Below are 25,950 nucleotides of genomic sequence, written 5' to 3' on the forward strand. Positions count from 1 at the left end.
CCGATGAGCCGGCTGCAACCTGCTGCTCGAGCTCTGCGTTTGAGCACTCCTCTGAATGGCCACGCAAGCCATCGATTCTTCAATAAACATTTGAAATAAAACAGCCCCTAGTTGCAAGAAATCATGGAGGAGGAGAGAAGAAGGAAGAAGAGAGAGGAAAGAAGAAAAAAAAAAACTTGAGCGGGTCATGGACTGGGAACCTGCTGCTTACAGGGCAAGCACACTAACCACTACACCATTCGTTCAGTTTAGGTTTGCAGCGCAAAAGTTTTCTTGTAGGTTACATGAGTGTCAGCCAGAACCTTTGTGGCATTTTAAGACAACTAATTGTCTCTCAGCTCAGCAACTCGGGTATCAAAATCAATTCCCAGTTGTTCAGTAGAAAATACGACATGAAGGGGCGTTCACGTGCAATTTTCTACTCATGTGGTATTTACCATAATTTCGATTACACATGAAGGCAGCATAAGACAACATTCATGCATAGGCCCGAGTCGGTGCTGTTCTTTTGTTCGCAACAGGCTTTTGTGTGAACTATAGCACCTATGAACTGTGAAAATTACAACCTGTTACACCATGTTTTTAGTTCGATGACGTACGATTGGAGACATGGCTACTGTCTGTGGAAATTGCATTAGAGTTCCTCAAAATTATAATATTACACTAAAGACACGAACAATGGCACAAAGCGGATGAATCATACCATTACCTTCAACATCAAAAAATCTGATTTCTCCATTATTCCATTAGGAAGGCACAAAGGCTGCTGCACTACTCATAACTACAAAGGAAAACTCCCACATCTCAGCCCCAATGTGTAGTTTAAAGAAGTAAAAATAACGTTGGATTTAGCATAGGTACAAGGCCGACCTAACAGCAGACACATTAGTTTAATGTAGGAAACAACGTACATTTCGCCAAACGCGTAATGGACACGCTGTGTATTGAAATGACATGTGTCGTTACGTACAGCAAAGTGAGTTTTGGCAGTTTGGGGGCGTCTATTGGGGGTTGGTTTGCTTCATTTCGCTTCCTAATTGGCTATCTCACATCACAATAACTTGGCCAAACACATGAGGGCTTTCCATTGGAAACATTGACTAGATTTAACATTTACGAGCAGATTGGGGTGGAGAAAAAAAAGATAAAATCATTCTTAACACACCCACACCACAGGATTATTCCACAAGAGTCTTTTAGAGACATCTCACAACCAGACCTTGCTGACTTGATTGCACGGGAAGAAAAATGCTCAAATTTAATTGTCACTATGCGTATATTATGCGTGTCTTAAGGGACTACATTAAATAGCAATTTAAAACGGATGAATGTACAAACACTTACAAGGCCTCTTCGACAACTGCCCATTCTCGCACCAAGAAGTGACATAACTCACAGGCGGGGGGACGTCTTGTTTGAATTCAGGTGCCTAACAGGAAACATTTGTCGCTCCAAACAGAGAGACGACTGTGAAATCAACAAATAGAAGCAAAAGGCGGCCACCATACAGCTTGTCTGTTCTTTGGAGAAATGGGGCCGGCTTGTTGTGTTGATGTAAAGCTTTTCAGTGCTGCCAAGCTGAGGCTCAACCTAACAGACATTGTAAAGAATGCAAGCATTTTTTTTATTTTTTTTTACTTTATTTTCAGCCTCTTCGCCTGCTTTGCTTTATTCCCCCCTCACTCTCCTCCACTACATCATTCCTTGAGTGTTTGTGCTGTGTCCCTTAGTTACCGGATAAGCGAGCCAGAAGCAGCAGCAGCTTTGGAGAGTTAAAAGCTTGCCTGCCCAGTCCCACTCATACAAGGCCATCAATAATTCACCCTCATCGGGAAGCATTATCTAACAGCCTTATGAAAGTTTAAAGCTTCTGGGTGACAACACAAGAAGTCGTGAATGCTCTGCAAGAAGACGTAGCGGGCGGCGGCGGCGACCCCCGGCAACAGACACGTTTAAGTGGAACCGGACGACGCTGGTCGCTTTGCCCGGTGAGGCCCATTTAACCGCTGAAGCGACAGATGCGAGTCAAAGAGGTTAAAAAAAAAAAAAAAAAAAAAAAAGACAACACAAAGGTGGAAGCTTTGGCTGGGCAGTATTAACGCCCAGGCTCGCTCTCATTGACAGTTAAATCCCTCTAAGCCCGGATCAATTACAGCAAGCGCTGCTGTAATTAAAACGCCCTAACAAAGGTCTTAGTAGCACCTTCTGGTTGAAAAGAAGCGAGTCTCCCATCTGTGAAACTGTCTTCACACAATAGTTTAGCTTCAGGCTGCTGTGCGTACACAAAAGTCCAGAAATGAAGTCAATAATGGTAAACTCCCACATAGTCGCCGTTTACTAGTCACCCCCCCCCCCCCGTGGAGAGCTACTTCCATTTTTTATGTGCTTTCTTTTAACCCCAAGATGCCATGGGATGCTAGCAAAGCCTTGGGCTAATAGGAAAGTAGTTATTGGTGTCAAATAAGTATATTAAAGTTTTACTTCTCGACTCGACTTTATGGTGCACTTTTTAAACGCAAATTATATGTAAGCCATTTCTTTTTAAGGGAAATGGTTTGATATCCAGGTTTTCTGGACATCATACGATGTAGAATACAGTATAGCTCGGCAATATGGCCTAAAAATCATATCACAGTGTAAATTGAATTAGTGCTGTCACTATCGAATATTTTTAGAATCGATTAATCTATCGATTATTCAATTGATTGACTAATTACATTCATTTTAATTTTGCATTAAAGAGTATTACAAAACCACCACCACCCCCACCCCCCCAATTACTGTTTAATAACCACTGATTGGTGTTTATTTCATACTTTGTATTCATCATATAGTGATTAAAAAAAGGGGCATTGATGATACCAGTTTGGTCATTGTTTTTCCAAATAAGAATAGATGATGCAAATGTCTTATTTTGATTAAACACAGTATAATCAGTAAACAATTTCTGTTAATATACTGAAATCAGAGGATTTGGAAATTAAAAAAAAATAAAAATAAAAATCAAACGACTACCCGAATATTATAGTTGTCGATTAATTTGGTAATCGCCGATAAATCGATTAATTTTGACAGCTTTTAATTGAATCCCTTCACGGTATTGAATCGCATCACGGTATATCGCAATAGAAACTTGAGTGTAAAAATTAGAATGAAAATATTTCTGAATGATTTCTATACTGTAGTCTTGTAGCAAAGTACATTTATTTAAAAAAATGTAAATTTTTTGCCAATTTTACCCTCCCAAAAATCATAAAAATACATTAATACACGTCAGATGTCAGTAAAAAGGCAACTGTTATAGCAAAAAACCTAAATTAAATCCAAACAAATCAGAGTTTGAATATTGTCCCTAAACATACTGATTTTATCCTTAAAGCTTTCCATCCAAAATATTTTAATCAATAGTCGTGAGCACAAAAGACCACTTATAGGAAAAGATTAAGCTTGTGTTCAGCACTGACAAGGACGCGTAATTAAGTATGTTTTTCAAAACATATCTTACGCGACTTTGCTCAGCTTGTGAATGACAGAATGATTATGTCTCGTAATTAAAACTCCGCCGTGAAGCAATTAGCAAACAGAACTTCATTAGAACTCTTCATATATCAAGATGCCGATCACTGGCGCCCCTTAGCCTCTGCAAAGTTTTCAAATGGAACAAATTAGTACAGATAACACAGCCAAATTCTGATTCCATATAATCACTGGTTTATTTTTGAGGGGTTGTCGACTTAATGCTTCATAGGATGAAACCTAGATTTAAAAGTTCGCTTACATCAGCTGCCAAAATTACCCTTGAAAGCTGCTCCCCTGTGGCGCCGAGGAGGGACGAATCCGCCGACACGTAGCGCGAGCAAGACGGCTGAATGAACTGACGCATTGTGAAAGCAAGCCGTCCCATTCCGGGCCACACATCCTGCCGCAGTTTCCCATCCTATGTGACAACGCCTGCCAATCACGGCCCCCGAGAACTATAAAGTGTCACCTTGAAGAACATGTTGGCATCACCCCAAGATCTATCTATCTATCTATCTATATATATATATATATATATATATATATATATATATATATATATATATATATATATATATATATATATATATATATATATATATATATATATATATATATATATAGAATGTACATGCCGTAAATGACCATTGGACAAAAAAAAAAAAAAAGGCTTTAAAGTGTTTGGGACGCGGTGTTACAAATGTAAGCATGTTGTATTAAACAATATACACACCCAAATGAACGGTTCTTCATTACATATTAAGCGAGTACGGTATTTCATGACTCTTGAATTCCGCGAATAACTCCTTACTTTCCTTCTCTTCCTTGTTCTGATATGAATAGCAGCAACTGAGGTTAGCATTGAGACGTTAGCCGAAAGGACTCGTCTGCTAGCTTCGCCGCTCATGAAAAAAACAGTGACCCATTATTTCACCGGATATTGTGCGTAATGTTGCCTCCTGATATGAATAACAATCGGGGTTAGCATCAAGATGCTAGCCGAAAGGAGTCATCTACTACTCGCTAGCTTAGCTGCAAATTAATGTGCAGTGACGTCCAATGACATCACGTAGCCTACACGCAAAGTCAAAAATGTCACCAGTGAGCTCACTGAGTTGTCACGGCTTGCAAAATTTACCAAAATATCTTATTTTTATGAGGCCTTTTCATCGCGTCTTTAACAAAGAAATAATTGGAATCGTATTATTTGTACTTGTACTCTCTTAAAAATGCTTTTAAGGGTGATTTTGTCTCATGTCACTTTAAATGTGACCTAACATTAGAGGTCAAGCCTGGTATGATGAACTGAATCATTGATTTTTTTTTTTATCATAGAAATCATTGATTATTAGCCATACAGTTACTTGGTGGCAACATAGGGATCTATTAATTAGTTGGCTGTCTAAATAGGCTGCTGGAGAAATCTAACTGAGAAGTAAACAGATGAAGGTAGTTGGAATGTTTTTTTTTTGTTTGTTTGTTTTTTTTTTAATATACATTGTTAGCACATTAGACGTGCAAGACTGGCATGATAAATGGACAAAAGTTTGTGATCAGTAAGAATTTTGTCTGTCGTGGCATTCGATTGATTGTTATGTTGTACAGTTGCTTTATCTAAAGTATTTCAGTTCAAACTATCAGAGGACGCTAGGAGAATTCTGAACAGAAAGTAAAGAGGAAGAAGTTTGGTGAAAGTTGAAAAAGACCCATTTGACTTGACTTTGCTCCTCGGCTGGCTGCCTAAACGGCAACAGGGGAACTGTAAACAGGAAGTAAACAAGAAGAACAAATTTGGACTAAGTGAAACATTTTTAACTAATTATTTTCTTAATTATTTCTAAGGGATTGGAGAATTTGGTGTGAGCTCCTGTTTCATAGTCACTTTAAGAGCAGAAAAATGCTGCTAGTAGTTTTGCTAACATAGAGCCCACCCTTGACTGACTGCATGATAATCTTTACTCCATTTTCCATCATTTACAACAATACATGATTAATCAACAACCTGTTTCACAGAAATTCATATTAGAACTTTATTTACAACAAAAACAAAAAGTGAATGGAGTGTGATTACCCAGGCTAGTAAAGTTCGCATCTTTTGTGTTTTTTGCTCATGCACTGACTGCATTCACATGTTGAATATAGCTTCAGAATACGAAGATGGAGCCACTCCAGTTCGTTAAATGGCCTTCGCGTTTGAATGTGAAAAGGATTAACTCGGAGCCTCGCCATTCCCTTCCATTTCGTTCCGCACTGAACTTTTGTTGAAAGAAAGCAGTTAATGTTAAGGAAGTGAATCTCAGTTCTCAGATGGTTCCGCTCGTGTTAATATTACCACAAAAACACCTCTGTACAACCAGCATGAAAACATTGCAAGTACTCTTTCTATATTTGAGAAAGTATTTAAAAAAAAAAAAAAAAAAAGTGCCAGCAGTGCCATATCGTGGGAGGTGACATTCAAGCATGGCAGCACCAAGCGCTCTAAATATGGAAGCAAAAGGACTGATTCCAGTGAAATTATTTTTGCTATTAATTCGACTGAGTAACTTCGCACATGAAAGCCTCTGACAGAAGAATACCAGCTGTCAATCAAAGCATAGCGGGCTGCAGACTGCACATGTGGGAAATGAAACACGGGCGTGAGCCGACGCTGTTCCTGCTTCCATTTCTCCTCCTTTTCTGCGCCAAATGAGAAATAATACCGTCACACTACATCAGCGGAGTGATTTACATTTTTATATGATATGTACGCCGCGGGAAGGGTGTGGGGTTAGCTAGGTAGAGGGAGGGGGAAATCGTCGGGAGACATTCCTCTGCAGTGGAGCATGAACTGAAACCTCAATTTCTTGGATAATTACATGAAATTATTGAGGAATTTGGGGGACGAGACAAAGCACAGGAAGATGGATGGTGCGTCGGATGCACCTCATGCCGACCTTTTTTGATGCACACACTTCCTGTGATGAAGAACGCAGGCTTGCCATCTCAACTCCCGCCCCTCCCGCACTCCCTTGAGACAAAAGCGACGTGCTCATGTGGGCAAACGGTCCCGCACGACTCACAGGTCAGTGCTAATCTTCTGATAGATGGAGCCTAAAGACCCGGGACACATCCATCACGCACCGCTGACGGCTCCCCAACTGGGAGAGATTTGCAAACAGCAAAGGGTTAACACACGGCCCAAACAGACCTCTGATGATCCATCACTCAAGGCAACAAGCTCCTTTTTTTTTTTTTTTAAAGCGCATCCGTCCCTTTGACAACACCGAGGGGCTGCGGAGGAGTGCATGGGGGGGCGCTCCGTTTTAAGACCTTAAGCTCCACGGCTCTGTTGATCATTAAATATCCATTTTAAAAGCAGTGGGGGAAAGTTAACCGTCATTTCAAACGCAGGTGGTGGTGGTAGCGGAGAGGATTTCCTCCCCACCGCCGCCGTCGATGTCCTGGCCACCACGCACCCATCCATCAAGTTAACTACCCCCACACGTAATCATTCCAGTCGTTTGTCTCCTTGTATTTGGGTATGGGAGTCGCAGAACAGCCATGTTGGGGATTCACAGTTCAATGAAAAGCTCGCCATGCAAGCACTTTGTTGAACAAACAAAATGGCCTCTGCCAAGGAGCATATATTTACATCTGTCTTCCCATCAGGCTTCACCTGCCAATCATGACTCCTGAGAATAGTTAAGGGGTGGGACTACAACCTCTAACCTTGAAAAACATGCTGGCAGCACCCCAAAACAACATGCAGGTCTCAAATGGTCATTCGAAGGCACAACACATGCCTATAAAGCCAACATAACAACACTAGAGGACAAATGGGTACGATAAACGGTCTTGGGGATTTTTCATCATTAGGATATGTGGAATGTGGAGGCATGAGTGTGCAGGTGCTTTGTTATACACAATTGTGCAGCAGCCAACAGAACGCACAATTAATTCAGACCCAACTAGCTGGCTTCCTAAACTGGTTGCAGGGGAAAAGTGGAACATAAAAAAAAAAAAAAAAGCTGCTAATGTAAACATTTTTGAATGGCAAATACTAGGGGTGTGAATTGCCTAGTACCTGACGATTCGTATCACGATTCGATTCGATACCGATTAATCCAGATACAAATTTATAAACCGATTGTTGCGATTATTATTATTATTTTATTTATTTTTTTTACTCAAATTTAGAAAATACTAACCAGTAAACTTGTACATACATACTGTAAGATTTGTATGAAAATGTATTGTTTACTTATCTGAAACTTCAGTCATAACTGTGAGCCACTGTATTTAATAAACAGGTTGTAATCTGTTTCATATTTGAACAGCTTTGAAAGAGAATATTAAGGCTTAATGTTCCATTAATTAACATAAAAATTTTCCATGATTAAGGTGTGAACCCTAACCCTAAGTAAGACATTTTGTTGAAAAATTTTCCATCAAAAATGGCTGTTTAAAAATCGATTCGGCCGCCTATTGAATCGATTTGAGAATTGCGTGATGTAATATCACGATATATTGCCAAATCGATTTTTTTTTTTTTAACACCCTTAGCAAATACATTTGAACGCACTTGCAAATACGCTTCAACGTAATTGTGAATATGTCTGTACAATACTTGAAATGCGTTTGAACATACGGGACTGTCTCAGAAAATTAGAATATTGTGATAAAGTCCTTTATTTTCCGTAATGCAATTAACAAAAAAAAAAAAAAGTCACACATTGTATTCATTACATATCAACTGAAATATTGGAAGCCTTTTATTATTTTTATATTGCTGATTATGGCTTACAGCTTAAACAGAACCCAAACAGCCTATCTCAAAATACTAGAATATCATGAAAAAGTATACTAGTAGGCTATTCAACTAATCACTTGAATCGTCTAATTAACTTGAAACACCTGCAAGTGTTTCCAAGTGAATCCAGAATGTATGACATTTTTGTTTTATTAATTGCACTACAGAAAATAAAGGACTTTTTCCATAACATTCTAATTTTCTGAGACAGTCCTGTACTTGCAAATTTGTTTGAACATATTTGCAAATACGCTGAAACGTAGTCACAAGTACGTTTGAACGTCAAAACCGTGCACTCCACATTGACAGTTCCACGCTTCCGTAATATCGCTGACTTTGTCAAACACAATTTTGAGCACTGTGAGACCCAACCTAAAAATGTCAGGCACAAAAAGACGGGTTAGGTCAGTGTTAGGTCAGGTTTTGGATGTTTCCCTCTCCAACACAGCTGGTATATGATCAGCTCATCAGCATGTTCTGCATAACCCTGATAACGATCCTGTTGATTGCAATCAGCTTGTGTTGGAAGAGGGAAACCTCCAAAACCTGCAGGACTCCGGCCCTCAAGGACCGAGTTTGCCCACCGCTGGTCTAGGTGGACCCTTTTGAACTAAAAGTTAGATATAGGAATTTGATACATAAGAACCTTAGAGGTCGAAACAGATATAATAAATGGACCTGTAAATGTTCCCCATTTAGAATCCATGTGGAATGTGGAGTTAAGGTTGTGCAGTCGCAGCAAACAATTCGACGGCACCATTATTTCAGACCAAACTAGTTGGCAACCTAAACAGCTGTCAGGGGAAATCTAAACAGGAAGTAAAGGAGAAGAAAAAGTTGTTTGAAAGTGGAACATTTTTAACCCAAGAAGTAGGGAGGGGCGTTTGTTTCATAAGAACATTAGAGGTCGAGACAGGTAAGATAAATGGACTTGTGGATTTTTCGTCATTAAGAATCCATGAGGAATTCCGAGCTTGTACCAATGGGGTTTTGTTGTGCGGTCCCTTTGTGCAGTCTTACCAGGTCCCATGCAATATTAAAAATGATCTTGCATTATGTGGAGTATTTGTGGTGTCTTTATTGTTCCAGTTCCATGTGATCGCGCCACATGTTTCTGTTCTAGGAGCCTTATTAGTACTGCCCAGACTATTTCATTCTTGTGTATCGATGTTCACCATAATAGTCCAAATTTTGTTTTATTTTGAGTTTGTATGAATTGTAATAAATGTCAAATGTTTAATATCCAAAAATATGCTTTCCCCCCCCCCCCCCCCCCCCTTAATAAACAACTTCCTGCATCTGCAGTTATTTACTGCCTTTGACAAGTATACTTGTCATCAATTAAAATTTTTTCTACAGGGCTAGATGGGGGAGAATCTGATTAGGCTCCATTGTCAATGCCAAACTTGGAAACAATATTACTGATGCACAACCACCAATAGATGACATCATTGCCCCATTTTATACTAAAGAAACACAGTTTGAGAGTCCATGGGCGTAATGGCTGCATTTTGTGCAACCTACTTTTTTTCTCTTGTCGATTATAAAAGAACGGGACAAGGCAGAAAGGAGAGAGTCTATTCTGTCATTTGGCAGATTCAGTTTAGATATAACTATTGAACATATGGTGTGGGAATTGAAAATTTTTAAATGTTCTAACATGGCTGGCAGTTACTGCAGTTAATATAGTTTCATCACTCCTATGACAAAAAAAATGCCATAAATCCATGTCAACTGTAAAGAGAGATAAACATTAGCTCTATGTTGGCATCTCAACTATCTTTTAAACTGTGATCTGTATGCGACTAATATCTGCAATATAACTGAACAAATGATTATAAATTGATGTTATCCCATATATTTAAAATATATTTTTAAAACACTATTGTGGACAAAACTTGAGTGGGGCTGAATCTAAAGAATATTTCTATACAATCGAATTTGAAATGCGTGCCAGGCAACATGGAATAATGTCAAACTAATGTGAGAACTAATCCAGATCTGATCCAGATCGAGCATTCGATAGCGATATTAATTAAACATGAACTCCCAACATGTTCTGATATTTATCGCTCTGTAAAATGTCACCAGGTAATGTTGTAATCTGTTGTGCTTATGTGGGATCTAAATAAGCTTTGAGGATTTGAAATTTAATCCAACGCCACAATACCTTCTGTCAACACCGCAGTCAACGCTGTTGTGTTCAGTTATTGATTTTTGCGAGCGACAAATGTTATTACTATTAGCCTGGAGTTTTCGTCTTCCCGGTTCATGACGGTGGGTTGGGTTGGTGAAAGACGAATGAAGCATAGCAGCAACTCCTCAGTAACCTTTCAATAAAGTCAACAATCAAGTTGCGTTGACCTGACCGTGCTTTTCCGCGGTCCGTTACACCGCTCGAGCCTTCCCACACATAAACAAGGCATAACGCTGGCCTATGTGAGTTAAGTCAAAAGTCATTGTATATAATACTACACTAGGGATTCGCTTATGGGAGGAGTGGATGAGCGCAAACCTTGCATGTAACCTCTAGAAGCACCTTTATAGTCCAATGGTGTTGGACATTCCATAGTTAGCCATGAAAAATAAGACTCAAAAGTTGCAAAAAACAATTTCAACTACATATTGAGACTTCATCTTAAGTAGTATCTCAATGATAACCCTATCACTTTTCAAAACAACTTCTTTCTTTTTTTTTTAACTTAACATATTGTACCTTAAACAGCAAACTTTTACCAGCTGTTAACTAGGGATGTCACGATAAGGGCAATATCGTGATATCGCGATATTAAAACTGCCACAATATTGTCGTCGTCATGTACACAATATTTAAAAGGAACACATTTGTTAAAAAAAGTCAGGTTGATTTCCATTTGTGCAGTTCTAGCACCCTCTAGTGGCTAGTTTATTAGTGCTATTTAATTTTCATTAGGGAAGTTTTGGCCTTCTATGTTTAAAATCTATGCTAATTGTTAGATAAAGGGGAACCTAATTTGCTTGTGAAGCGATCAATGTGTGCTTGTATTACCAAGTAAGTGCCTCAATATTGTTATGAGAGATTGTAAGGTGGATTATATGCATTGCTGTTATGTGCAAAATCACAATATTGTTTTTTTTTTTTGTTTTTTTTTTAGCATGAGCTCTCTTTTTTACAATATTGTGATCTTTTTTAAATATCGCCAACGCCCCCCACAATATCGTGATAATTATCGTATCGTGACCTTCATATCGTGATAATATCGTATCGTGATGTTTGGATATCGTTACATCCCTACTGTTAACTACCACAACTGCCAAACGTTTCTCTGTATCATCTTGAGAAGTTAACTGCTCCGCTTTCTCCAGCGTCAACCCTACAAGGAGGCTCACCTGCCTGTCGGACCTCGTCTGGAAGCTTCCATCCCGCTGCTGTGTGCTGTCGAGTCGACTGGCTATCAGCTGGTGGCCAACTCTAGCCAATCCTCCGCTAGCAAGCCACTCCTAGCATACTATAGTCCACGTTTTTATGACTCCCCACATGAGATAATAGTTAAGTGTCCCTGGGTCTCTTGAAAGGCGCTATATAAATCTAAGCTATTATAGTTATTACTAACGTAAGCTGTATTTATACTTGGCTTTAGGGTTAAGGAGGCTGAGTACACGTTCTAATTTATTTTGTTTATGTCTCATTAAGACTAATACTTCTTTTAGAATGTTCAAATGTTACTTAAAACATTGCCTGTAAAGTCAATAATTGTTTTGTGATGGCATTAGTTTGAAGGTGAAAATGCTGAATTCAATTGCCAAAAAATTAAAAACATGAACAAATTGGGGGTCAACCTTGGAGGTTTGATTTCATCCCCGTTTTGGATTGCTCATCCTGTGATTGGAACAGAAGCGTCCCGTCTCGACCAGCAGCGATGATTCATGGCAGGCTATCCTCCTTTGCCTTATTGTCCATTTGTTGTCCAGCGTTTCAGTGCGTGAGCATCAAAGGGAAGGAGACAAGACAGCTGTCAAAGCCCACACCCAGTGAGTGAAGATGGCAGGTGAGCTTCTGCAACCCCCCCCCCCAATCCTTATCCTTGGCAAAAACTCCTCTGAACAAAAACACTGCAAGCTTGAGCTATCCTCTACAGCACACATGCATGCGCTTAGCTGTATTAAACCTAAGGACATGTTCTAGTTCTTTAAAGTCCCCGTTTGATGTTTAATTTAGAGATTTTGGGCCCTGGAAGTATTCTGCCGAGTTGCACATTTGGAGTCCAAAAACACAAACTATGTTATGTAGAGGTGTGCAAAATTTCCGATTCTTAGATTATTCACGATTCGGCCGTGGAACAATCGAGAACGATTCACAAACGTCCAAATTCCGATTATATAAATATGCCAAGGGAAGCGAAACTAAAGTGAACCGGAGCGAAAAGTACGCGGAACTGAAACGTAGTAGCGTGCGCGGTCTTCGGGACGCTTTTGGCACGGACCCGCCTCGAGATTCAAAACAACAACAAGCATGGCTGAGCTGACCAACTACCTCTTCGTGAGATCAGACCTGCTCCGAAAAGGCAAACAACTTCAGGCGGAAGTATCAGCTAGCTGGCTGCAGTGCGTCGGTTAGCGTTCTACAGGGCGCCGCGCAGTGATACGAACGAACAGAAAAGTAGTGGCTGGCGGTAATGGCGTCTGACTTTATTCAGAAAAGAGTATTGTGGTGGAAATGTATCACGCTTTTGAAAACAAAAAGTTTTTAGAAGAAAAACGCTTTATTTCCGAGACCCCAGCCAGCTTGGTGGACTATTTTCCTCTCGTCCAACGCCGAAGTCAGTGCTGATCGCACACACGGGAGGTGAGGATCAAATTGAGATTCATGTTAAAAAACCCGAACGATCCCATTAATGTTTACACGTTCATGTTTACACAAGTTAAAAAGCAGAAAAGCACTTTTTTTTTTTTTTTTTAGGCATTTGTATTGAAGTAGTAGTTCACATTGTCTTTCATTTATACCTCAATGCACTTTTGAGTGGATAAAAATAATATATTTTTGCTCAATGCTATGTTTTATTCTGTTGAAGACTGAATATACTTAAAAGCTGTTGTTACAGAATGAGGACTTGAGTATTTTATTTACTGTTTTGACCTGTTAACTTGATACTGAAATAGTAGTTTATTTAGGCCTGAGAGGACTTTTGTACTATTTTTGTAACTAATGTACGAAACATTAAAAGCACCAAAATACATTGGGGGTTTTTCTGCTGCCTGGGGGGGAATCAATAATCGTTTTATAATCGAATCGTAGCCTCTGAATCGTAATCGCAATCGAATCGTGAGGTGCCCCAAGATTCCCACCTCTAATGTTATGTGTTGTGTGACAGTTGCTGTCACTTCAAAATGGAAGAAAACGGACAGCAAATTCACTTGGTCCATGATCCAGCCAACATCACAAAACAGAACTCTGCCACCTTGTAGGACTTTATTCTGTATTTATCAAATGTGGAGTGTATAATAAGTATGTTTATGTTAACACCTGCTTGATAAACTTAACATGTTTGCAATTTAGGGCTGCACAAATCAGTGGTGACTCGAATTGACATCCGAATTGGCCGTTAAAAAGAAGGTCAAACCACAGTTTTCTGATTCGAGTGAGAATGAATCGTAGCATAATGCGCACATAGTGTGTACTAGTCTCACAGGAATGTAACTTAAAATGGCAACGCTTGTGATACAAGTACGTCTGTGGGGAGTGTGACACGCGCTCTTTGAGATCTGACACCCGGAAAGTGTTTGTGTGCGTACAGCAATGATTAGCCAGCTAACAGGGCTGGACTGGCCATCTGGTATACAGGGCCGATGCCCGGTGGGCTGGCCTCTTTTGGGGCTGATGCAGTGCCTTTTAATTATTATTTTTTCTTACATTTTACCACTAGAGACTGGTCCACAATTTAGAAGTACATCTCCATTAATCCATTTCGAATATAGATAGCAAAATGATACATCATCAATAAACATCAGTGGCAGAGCTACAAGTTAGGCAAGAGTCGGGTTTGGCCGGGCCAAGCCCAAGTCAAAATGCTAGGGTTTTTTTTTTTTTTTTTTTTTGGGCTAGTCCAGCCCTGCCAGCTAATTATCATTATATCAAAGCAATCAATAAAGCCCATCTTGGCAGTGTATCAACGCCTTTATTGTTACTTCGCTGTCGGCTTCTGACAACATCCTAGCATGAAGGGAGGTTGCAAATTTGGACTGAACTGGACTGGAAAGACAAACCCTCACAGTTGTTAGCTTCGCGCTTGCTAGCTTTGACAGACACAACACGAATTGACTTGAAACTTTACCAAAAGCGAAAAAACACCTTGGGTTTTCCCTTAGTATACAGCGAGAGATCCTGGAGATTAAAGTAAGTTACTTTAAGCTAAAAATGAAAACCTTCCAATTGCTGACACGGCTGTGTTAGCACATTGGCTGTATATGTACACTCCGATACGTTTTCAAAAAAGCGGCATATGGTGTTGATAAAGCGCTATTTAAGTGAGCTCCATTTACCATTATGATCAAAATGGATTTTTTAAATTTGTTTGAGTATGAAGTGTTTATTGTTAAAAGTACCATAATAGTAACCCTTTCCAATGCATTCAGTAGTCAAATGATAATTGAGTATGCAAATGCACATTTGGTGTTCGAGTACAAGTTATTGTAATGGTCATGTGTGATGAATTGGTCTAGAATCAGATCCAGACCCTATGTAGCAGTTCATGTCATTTCTGGTTCTACGATTATCCTCACACTCTTCCCATTTGCCATCACTGGTTCCCTTCTGTGTTACCAAAACCAAAAACAAAGAAAGAGCAAAACCAAGTCCTCATTAGGACAGGGTACATCCTGGACTTGTTGCCAGCCAATTGCAAGGCACATACAGGAAAGACAAGCATTCACACTCACATTCAGATCTATAGACAATTTCAAGTTTCATGTTTTTGGAATGTGGCAGGAAGCGCATGGAGAACATGTAAACACCACACAGGCAGGCCAGGGATGAGGTTGGAACCCAGAACCTCAAAACTATAAGGCAAGTGTGCTAACCACTGTGCTGCCTCTATATAAGCATATTTAAAACTTCCCCATTGTGGAACTAATAAAAACTATCTTCAACCAAGAATAATAACGATGAAAGAAAGAAAAAAAACAAACAAACAGTCTTGTCACAGTATTTTTCTTCACAATAGCTGTATGCAAAGTGTAATAAATATTATTTCTGCTGCAGACAATCAGTTGTTCCGTGTCACACCAAGCTCCAAAGCTTTGGAGCCGTACAGCGTGGGGAGAAAATTCCCTCCGGCTATTTTAGATGTCTGTGGCCAAACTACCAGCCAAAGTGGGTAAACACATTTTCATCAAGTTATGCATGCACACACTGGATGCTTTATTCTTTCCCTTAAAGATCAGATCTTTGTAGATGCGTGCTTGAGGGGCAGAGGGCAGAAAAGGGGGGTGGGGGGGGGAGAAGGCGATCCAAGGTGGCCAGTGCTCCCGCTAAAAGACTATAAAAGCCGTTTGATGATTTAGATTACGGCCGACAAATTCTCTCGCTGAATCACAATCACAAACAAAATGTAAGCTGTTTCAAAAAAAAAAAAATGTGGTCTGTATCGTCCACCAGCAGAGGAGGAGGAGGGTGGAGAAGGGAATGAGGAGAGCGGGCTTGGGGGGGCGCTGCTGGTAGCTCATGTTCTCCCTATTGAAATGCAGACACTTTGATATGGAAATGGCAAGTTACAAAAAGCTGCTAGAATTCACACTCGCCTGCATTGAAACCATTTGCGCGAGGCGAGATGAGATGGCACTTCCTTCCCAGGACAACACAGACAAATGGACCCGAGCAGCATGCCTGGCTTGGGTGAGAGATGGAGTGGAGGGAGAGAGTGCATGTGTGTGTATGTGCTGAGAATGTAACAGAACATTTGTCTGCCTCACTCGCTCTCTCTCTTTCTCTCTTTCAATTCCTACTGTCCCACAATTCATTTTGGGCTCAGAAGCAGGATTTTTCAAACACAATCGCCAAAGAATGGACCTTCCTCCTTTATAGTCCTCCCTTCTTCCTTCTCCCAAGCCAAGAGGACTTTTGGTTCACGCCAAAACGTAAAACTTCAAAAATCCACCCAAATTTGTCATCTCCCTACATGCGGATGATGTAATAAAAATGTATGAGCTGGCTTAGAACCACCCAGGAAAGAACAACCACTCCTCTTTTACACACCCTGACAGCTGTTAGATACATTACATGCACCACAAGTATTGGGACTAGGGGTGTGAATTGCCTCGTACCTGACGATTCGATTCGTATCACGATTCACAGGTCACGATTCGATTCGATACCGATTAATCCCGATACGAATTTATAAGTCGATTGTTGCGATTTTTTTTCATTCAAATTTAGAAAATACTAAGCAGTAAGCTTGTAGAGTGTAAGATTTATATGAAAATGTATTATTTATTTATCTGAAATTTCAGTCTTATAGAGGTTGTTTCATGTTTAAACAGCATTAAAATAAAATATTAAGGCTTAATGTTCCGTTCATATAACATTCTTCCATGCTTAAGGTGTGAATCCTAAAAAAAAAAAAAAAAAAAAAAAAAAAAAAAAAACGATTTTGCCTATTATTGAATCGATTCGAGAATCGCGCGATGTAGTATCGCGATATATCGCCGAATCGATTTTTTTTTAACACCCCTAATTGGGACAAAACTCTTCATCAATAGATTGAGCCATTAAAGCGGGGGTGTCCAAACTTTTTCATTTGAGGGCCACATCCAGAAAATCAGAAGGACGCAAGGGCCACATAATGTTTTAAAGAGAAATTGTGTTTAGTCCTAAAAATTGTCCAAATACTTTATTTATGCTTTTGCATATTTAGAAAAATGCTACAGTATATAAACCATTTTATTTGTGATATGGCAGTAGGGTTATTATAGTTTTGGAATTTTTAATTTTAGTTAGTTTTTATTAGTTGTAGTTCTTTAATAAATGCTTAGCTTTAGTTCAGTTTTAGTTTCAGTAGTATATATATATTAGGGGTGTGAATTGCCTAGTACCTGACGATTCGATTCGTATCACGATTCACAGGTCACGATTCGATTCGATACCGATTCATCCCGATACGAATTTACAAGTCGATTGCTGCGATTTTTTTCATTCAAATTTAGAAAATACTAATCAGTCAACTTGTGTGTAAGATTTGTATGAAAATGTATTATTTATTTATCTGAAACTTCGGTCTTATACAGGTTGTAATCTGTTTCATGTTTGAACAGCATTAAAATAAAAATATTAAGGCTTAATGTTCCGTTCATATAACATTCTTCCATGCTTAAGGCGTGAACACTAACCCGAAGTAAGACGTTTTGTTGAATATTTTTCCATTAAAAATGGAAGTTTAAAAATCGATTCATACGCCTATTGAATCGATTTGAGAATTGCGCAATGTAGTATCGCGATATATTGCGCCGAATCGATTTTTTAACACCCCTAATATATATATATATATATATATATATTTATATATATATATTTTTGTAAATGTGTATTACTTGTACGCAATATTTAGTAAACGAGCATGGGAGCGACGTCATCTGAAGGTGCTTTTCTATTGGCTGTTGCTAGATGACGTCACTTCTGTGTGACATACTTACAAATGTAATTATTCCAGTTACACTAAAAATCACATCAAAAACTAAAATGAAGGACATTTTTGCTATAATTATAGTTTCAGTTTTGTAAAAATAAAATGCAATTTCAGTTAGTTTTCGTTTTTTAAAAAGCATTTTCGTTTTTATTTTATTTCGTTCATGAAATTGTTTTTTTTAATTTTAGTTTTAGTTAATTTGTTAGTTTTAGTAAACTAAAATAACCTTTAATAGGACCTGTGTTTTTTGACACCCTCCCTTCTTACTTTGACCATCTCCAAACAGTTTTGTTTTGTTTATTTTATTTGAACTGAGTCAAATGCCATTTTTAGCATATGTTGCGGGCCACTAAAAAATGGACAGCGGGCTGCTAATGGCCCCCGGGCCGTAGTTTGGACACCCCTGCATTAAAGGCTTGCGTGTACTTTGTAGAAACCTGTCAGTGCTCCCAAATCTTATATCGACAACTTAAAGGGATACTTCACTTATTATAGCAATAAAAAGTTAATATTTTGTCTATAATTAATTTGATACGTTCATTATTTTTCACGTACAATTAGTACCTTTAAAAACACATTTTGTAACCTGCTGTCGACTGAAAATGACATCACAAGGGCTCCGGTAACCAATCACAGCTGTTTTCTAGGTTTGGTCATGTGACATTCACAAGCTGAGCTATGATTGGTTACCTGAGCCCTTAAGATGTCATTTTCAGTCGATAGCAAGATGCAAAATGTGTTTTTAAAAGGTACTAATTGTACATGAAAAATAATGAAAATATCAAATTTATTATAGGCAAAATATTAATGTTTGACTGCCAAAAATGGCTAAATAAGTAAAGTATAACTTTAAAATGAGTTGGGTCGATATAATTGAACCACTGTGCGGGGAAACCTTTGGCCCGAGGGCCATTTACCGATTTACTGAAGCATTTACCGGTAATACAGCCTGTCATGCATTTCTAACAATCGAAACCTCAGCTGGAGTGACATAAAAAGCCCACAAATAACCTTAATATAAAATAATAAATATTTGTTCCACCATTTTCCATGCCAGTTCTCACCAGTCAATCACAGAAAAAAACACTTTAGAAACAGATAACTAGGCATGGGCTGATTACTGGTTTGACGGTGTATTGTGTTTTGAAAAAGTCAAGGTTTCATTAACCGCTAACATTGTTAAAGTCCTCTTTTATTTTCTGAAGGTACTTCTAAGCAGGGCACAATATGATTGACTGCTTGCAGAGTTGAGGAAACGAGCTGCCTCTGAAGCTAAATGACACCAATTAACTTTATTATTATTATTATTATTATTATACATACAAGCCCTTTGATTAATGTGCATTGTCCTAAAAACAAAACAAAACAAAACATGGTGCCAGCTTGTAATAGTTAGTCCCAACCACCACCTGAGTAGCCCACAAGTCTGTTCTAAAAATAGCTCACTAGTGGTGGGACACTGTGACTTACTAAGAACATTTTTTTTTTTTAAACACAAGAAGACACTTATTTTTGCTTACTTATGTATTTATTTAAACTTAACAAGGTGCACATTTGTACCAAATGTGCTAGATTTAGCTTAAAAAGAAAACAGATTGTGTTTCATGGAAACATTTTGTTTTTAATCTACCCAATTTTTATTATTAAATATTAGTCATTTTAATACCGTGATATTTTTGCTCGTGGTTATCACACCATCAGAATTTAATATAAGCCCATCCCTACAGACAACCATTCAACTTAACGTTCACGCCTTCAGTGCATGGGAGCTCAACACATGCTGGCTGCATCAAAATCAGACAAGCGTAAACCACTACACCATCAATGACTTTGTTTCATCATATTTCTTCATAACAGTAGACTTGCCAAATCTGAAATGGCCCTTGATCCACAGATTTCATTCCAACAGTATGAAACAATGCATCAATACTTCAGCCAACGATGCTAAATCATTATACACAATGACTATGGACAAGTCAAGTCAAGTCAAGCCAAATTAAGTATTACATAAACAAACAATATACAAGAACACAGCTTCAAAGAAGCTGTTTGGCTTCACTCATGCAGGCATTAAAAAGCTTGGAAAATCCCATTTTTAACCACATGTTCAAAATGAGGTCTCTCTTTTTTTTCTTTTTTTTTTTGCAATTTCCACTCAAGTTACCAAATATGATTCCAAAATCAACTACTGTTATGAAGCATTAAATATGAAATATGTTCACATTAGTTACAATCAGGTTCACCAACAATACATTTGAGACAACCGTGTTGCACGCATCAAATACGGTACTTGGAAAGGCTACATACTAACTTTAACATAGAAAGTGAATGTAGCACAGATAACTTTCTTTTGAAGCTTATTTAATTTAAAATGTTCTTTATGATTAATCACCAGCATAATGTACCTGTGTTATTGTTTCATTACTGTCAATATTGCTTTGCTAGTCAGGCATGTGGCATCAATTTCCATCCAAGTTACCAAACATGGTTCCAAAATCAACTACATGAATGTGATAGGCATTCAATATGAACTATGGGCACATTAGTTGCATTTAAGGTCCACCACAAACACATTCTTGACTTTCGCCTTGCACACAATTTAACCATCTGTCGAAAATACTTTATATTTTGTAAGACATAATGACATAACTTTAATTTCTAACTTAAAATTTGTTTATGACTACGCGCCGGCATAATCTGCCTGTTTAGCCTTGTTTTTTTTGTTTTGTTTTTTTTCCATTTCCTATTGAGGTGTGTGGCATCCATTTCCATTCTAGTTACTAAATATGGATCAAAAACTCACACCTTCATTGTTATGAATCATTAATGTCAAGCTCATCGACACATTTATGACATTCGCCTTTGCATGCATTAGAGATACTTGACTTATTGAACCATTTTCAAAAATAAAAGTTAATATTCTGTCCAAAATTAATTTGATAATGTCACTATTTTTCATGTACAATTAAGTAATAGCTTTAAAAACACATTTTCCACTTGCTGTTGATTGTGCTGAGGAAATTGGCAACGACCCATCACGGCTCACCTGTTTTCTGGGTTTGGTCAGCAAACTGAGCCATAATTGGTCGTTACCGGTTTCTTGACCGTGGGTGATGTCATCTTCAATCGACAGCAAGTGGCAAAATTAGTTTTTAAAAGTATTGTTTATGAAAAATAATGAAAACAAAATATTTTCTTACTGTTGAAAATGGCTCAATGAATCAAGAATCCCTTGAAAATGTTTGCAAAAATCAACCTTTGTTGAAAATATGTAGATTATTGCATTACAGATAACTTGCCTTTTTATTAAACTCCCCCCCCCCCCCAATATGCTTTACGATTGCCCATCTTTCCTTACTATATTGCTGGTTCCTTTTTATTAAGAGTTGTGCAGTCCAAGTTACCAATTTTGCTTCCTAAAATAACTCAACCGTTATAGCTCCATCAAATCCAAACTATTTGCACATTAGTTGAATTTAAGGGTCCACCAAGGAGACATTTTGAACAATTGCATGCTTCCCCTTGTGCCTCATTGCAAATAACGGCATGATTGGATGAGTCTGGTGGAGAAGACCACCACGGCCATCACCTGAAGCGGAAGATTGCAAGACACGGGGACTTTTCTCTTTGACTACTGACCTCATAAATAGCAGCCTCCGGACGAAAACACACACTCCAACATCTTATAGGAAGAGTGGACGCCTTCTAATTGATGACCCAACACTTGGTGGCGGTTGGCTTATATAACGCTGCAGCACGATTGAACGCCGTCCACAAGAATTGTGCGGAACGTAAATGTGGTTTAACCTTGATGTGTCAGCGGTGCCTTGCTCTCAGGAGGATCCCGGCCCGAGGCTGCCTCCGAAAATGATTCACGTAAGGGGGGCTGGCAGATATTGCTCCCCAGCCTGTAAAAACTCTGCATCTGTCTGTATGTGTGCGTCTGTCTGTGAGTGTGTGTGCCATCATCTCGCATGCCTGGCACGAGGCTCCGTGAATTATACATGCTCTGTGCAATGATCTTATTTTATAGCTGCAAAAATGGAGAGGTAAATGGAGACAGTAACTGACATCCAGCTACTTAGATGCTGTTCAAAGTGTGTGTGGGGTGATGCACAATGTTGCTGCAAGACTCGTTATTTCACTCAGTTCAATCTTTCATTGTGCAAATAATTGTAGAAATTCAAATTAAAAGCGATAAACACTACATTGCTGTTTTCATTGAGATTATTGAACATTTTTCGAAAGTCCGTCAAACAGCCACTTCTCAACGCGATGTATCGATTGAGCGGGTCCTACTTACTGTGCTCGAAAGATGAAGGAGTGTGAATTTCAGATCGCCCCCCTTCAACTCGGCTGGCCTGGTTCAGACGAGGCGGCCCCCACAAACTGAGCTCCAGGTCACACAAAAACAGGCTCGACTCGTCTGCATGTTCGGGTCGCCTCACAGTGGGTAGACGGCGGTGGCAGTTAGACGCTCCCCCACAAGTCGATACATCCAGCTCGGGGCGAATAGCTCCAAAGCGAGGAGGGGAACGAGGGGTTCAAAAGTAAAGCACCATGCCCTGCGTTTAAAAAGAGAAGGTTGAAGTAGGGGGGAGAAACACGCTCCAATGAGACGAGGTGAATTGGAAAAAGTCCCAAGCAGGTCGCGACGAAGTGGGTCTGGAGTGAGTCGTTGAAGCCCGACGGCGGCACACTCAAGCCGGGGAGTGTTGAGATGAGATTCTCGGTGAGCTCCGAGCTTTAGTTGCACGCCCGCCGGCGCGTGTCGCATCCACACGACTCGAAAGCAGTCAAGAGGACAACTGAGCAGACGAGTGAGGAGCACTGGACCGACTCTGCAGCAGCTGGCTGGACACAGACGCGAGGAAATCCCGGAGTGGAGTTTTCTTAAATCCATTTTGGTGTTCGGAATGGATTCAGGTGGAGTCAGCCAAAAAATAACCCATTGCTCGTTAGCTAATTAACGCTCTAGAAAGATAGATAGTGAGCCAAACAGTAACTAGTTATATAGACATAAGTAGTTAGCTGATAGTTAGAGACAGTAAATTTAGGTTATTAGCACTAAACGTGGGGTTCTGGTCAGAAACGGAATGGATTCAGGTAAATTCAGTCTAATTAGATCATGTGCTTAGCTAGTAGTAGTTCGCGTGATTGTTAGCTATGACATAATTACATACTAAACAGCAACAGGTTACTTAGAGTGAAAAATAAGTTGATTTGTTAGTTTGGTCACATTCAAAAAGATGTGGTTAATTGACTTAGCATGGTGTTTTGGCTGGAAGGTGAATATATTCAGACAAATTCAGCCTTCAAAAAGTAGTTTCTGATCTTAGCGAATTAGCTTGATCGTTAGAACAGCAACCTAGCTAGCCAGATAGATATGTCGGCTAGTTAGATTACATTAAAAAGGTTTGGTTAATTTACGGCTCCAAATAGGAGTGTATAGACCCTTCTAGTGTGACGTCACGTTTAAGTGCGCCCCTTGCGATGGAGGGCAGGTCGTCAATGCGAGTGAATTAGAAAACAGTGTCACCTAGAAAATAGGTCAAACAGTTGATAAATCAGCGACCGATGCTATGGTGAACATGCGTGCGCCCGACGGATGCGCTAATGGCTCGGAGAGATGAGATCATTCTTTTGGCTGTGATTCTAAACCAGGTGGAAGACAGCGAGGAGTGAAAGACAAGCACGTTGGCTAACTCGACTGAGCGAATCTACAACGCAACTGCTTTTCACCCACAAAAAGTACGAGGATATGCTCAGATCATTTTATATCAGGTAGTTTTTCCATAAACAGTTAACACAATCACAACACTTTAACTCGGGCTTAATTTCTGCTGAGGAATGTGTAGTAAAACGTGCAGTCTGTTAGCAGCTAGCAAGCTAAGATAGCTTGAAGACTTCAATATACAACATGTGGACATATATCCGGACACAAACTATTTAATGAATGACAATTTAAACCATGAAAGTAGTGATCGACATACTAATTCAACACAAAACCACATACCTTAGGCTTCTACTTCCACTTTGGCCTCTAACAAGTGCCCTCCATTTTTTTTTTGTAGCTAGCGGCACCAAATGACTGGTTTCAATGATTCGCAGTAATGTAGTGTCCAACTCGGGACGCTTTTTGTGACACTTGACATATTTCCCTCCTTTTAACGAGAATGTTCGCCGATAATCAAGCTCTCTGCATTCATTTGTTGCTTGCCCTCCGGGGGGCGCAGCGGGAGCTGAGCGGTGACGTCAGCTGGGAGGGTCTATTACTGGTTGGAGGCAAAATGGGTTCAGGTAAATTCAGGCTAGGATTAGGCTCATGTGGTTAGCTAATTAGCTTGATATATAGCTACATATGTAGCTAGTTAGACAACAAATAGCAAGCTACATACTGTAAATATAGTTACGTTAGGTTCATAGCTTAGGTTAATTGACAGCACTAAATTGTGATGGAGTCCTGGTTGGAACCCAAACTTAGGCTATATAATTAGCACTTAATTTGTTACTGGTTAATTTGTTAGCTTGATAGTTATGTTGAGCAATAAACAGAGTGCTGGTAAGGTGACCAGCAACTATTATCTACAGTATAAGCAGTGGGTTAGCTGTATAGCAGGTGAAGCTTTGTAAACCTTTGAGGCGTTTTTTCAAATTGTGCTGAAAAAGATTCGGAGCTTTGGTACTTCAGTGAAAGCAACGTATGGGAGATCTAGTGGACGAACGAAGTAAAAGGAACCTATGTCAATGACGTGTTAAATAATCGCTCACACTTATCTTTCATCAATAAAAGCCTAAATTATTCAGATACAGAGCATGTATTATTCACAGAAGTCTGCACCTCTATCAAATCAACCAAAATTGTGTTACACCACTTGCACCACAACTTAGACATGCTTTCACCTGCTCTGAGTGTACTTTTTATGACAAAATTTTCAGGTGTGTGAAGGGCATGTAATGGAAAACGGTTTCGGTCCACCAGAAGACCCAGCGAGGCATGACGCGGTCTGCCAAATTCACAAACACGGTAAACTAGACTAGCCCCGCTCACGTAAATGAAGACGCACCAGTTTTTACTCAGAGCGCACATGAAACTATTTATAAAATTAGGGCCCTAAAAGTCTGTTTGCACAATCACTGTTAGTGCTTGATCTTTCTAGATGAACGGCTAACTAAGACTGTTGGTCCTGTGTTGGCTAATGCCTTTCTTTTGTAGGCACTCGCCTGTTGTCCGTGTGCTTGTGGGCTAAAAAAATAATAATAATAAACTCTGGCTTCCTCCGATCCTTCAAAAACAGTAATGTTTCTGTTAATTTGAGACACTTGAATTGTTCATAGTTGTGAGTGGGAGCATGTCACACCTTACTGTATGTCAGCCACGAAGGGTTGTAGCTACCCGGCCCAGAATAAACAGTTTTCGGAAATGGCTAGTTGACTGGACCCCTTCCAGTCTGGCCTCTACAAATTCTTTTCAAAATGGGACTAGGTGAATTATGAAATTGAAAAAGTGCAGTAAGAGTAAATTTTTTTGGTAACTTTTTTTTTTTGTCTTTTTTTTTTTTTGCCAACAGTGATGACTAAAGTTGGAAGGTCAAGGTTTGGTCGTGTGGACCGAACAGCGACTGACTATGATGCCATTTTCAGGTACAGAAAAATGAAATTCTTTTATTCTATTAAATGATTATATAGTTACATGTATTATACTGTGCATTTATTTATGAGATATAGTTAATAATGTATGTAATTCAACTATTAATTCTAATTCAAATAATAATAGTAAATAATAATTAAATTAATTAGCCTATTTGGAATCACCTTTGGTGTGCCCACAAGTTCACACAATATGAATCTCCCAGTCAGTAAGAACCCCCGAAATTGAAAGAAAATTGGAGATACAGGGAGCCCTTGGTCACGAGTTTCCATTGGATAGCAACAGCGAAGTAATGTATTCTGTTAATGCCCCTGATATGTATTGTTTACATGCAT

At 39.2% G+C, this 25,950-nt stretch overlaps 1 protein-coding gene across 9 annotated transcripts in view; it reads right to left on the reverse strand.

The window, feature by feature from the left end:
* adgrl2b.1 (adhesion G protein-coupled receptor L2b, tandem duplicate 1) overlaps positions 1 to 22,830 on the reverse strand; it is a 180,868-nt gene extending 158,038 nt beyond the window's left edge. For 4 of the 9 annotated variants that reach the window (XM_077518990.1, XM_077518939.1, XM_077518947.1 and 1 more), the window contains exon 1: positions 22,268 to 22,825. The gene's annotated coding sequence lies outside the window, so the exon portion shown is untranslated. Of the gene's footprint in view, positions 1 to 22,267 lie in introns of all 9 variants that reach the window. The other 5 variants (XM_077518999.1, XM_077518962.1, XM_077518971.1 and 2 more) reach the window with 3 other exon arrangements.
* Between the last annotated feature and the right edge of the window lie 3,120 nt (positions 22,831 to 25,950).

The sequence above is a fragment of the Festucalex cinctus genome, chromosome 1 (assembly GCF_051991245.1).
Source record: "Festucalex cinctus isolate MCC-2025b chromosome 1, RoL_Fcin_1.0, whole genome shotgun sequence".
Taxonomy (NCBI): Eukaryota; Metazoa; Chordata; class Actinopteri; order Syngnathiformes; family Syngnathidae; genus Festucalex; species Festucalex cinctus.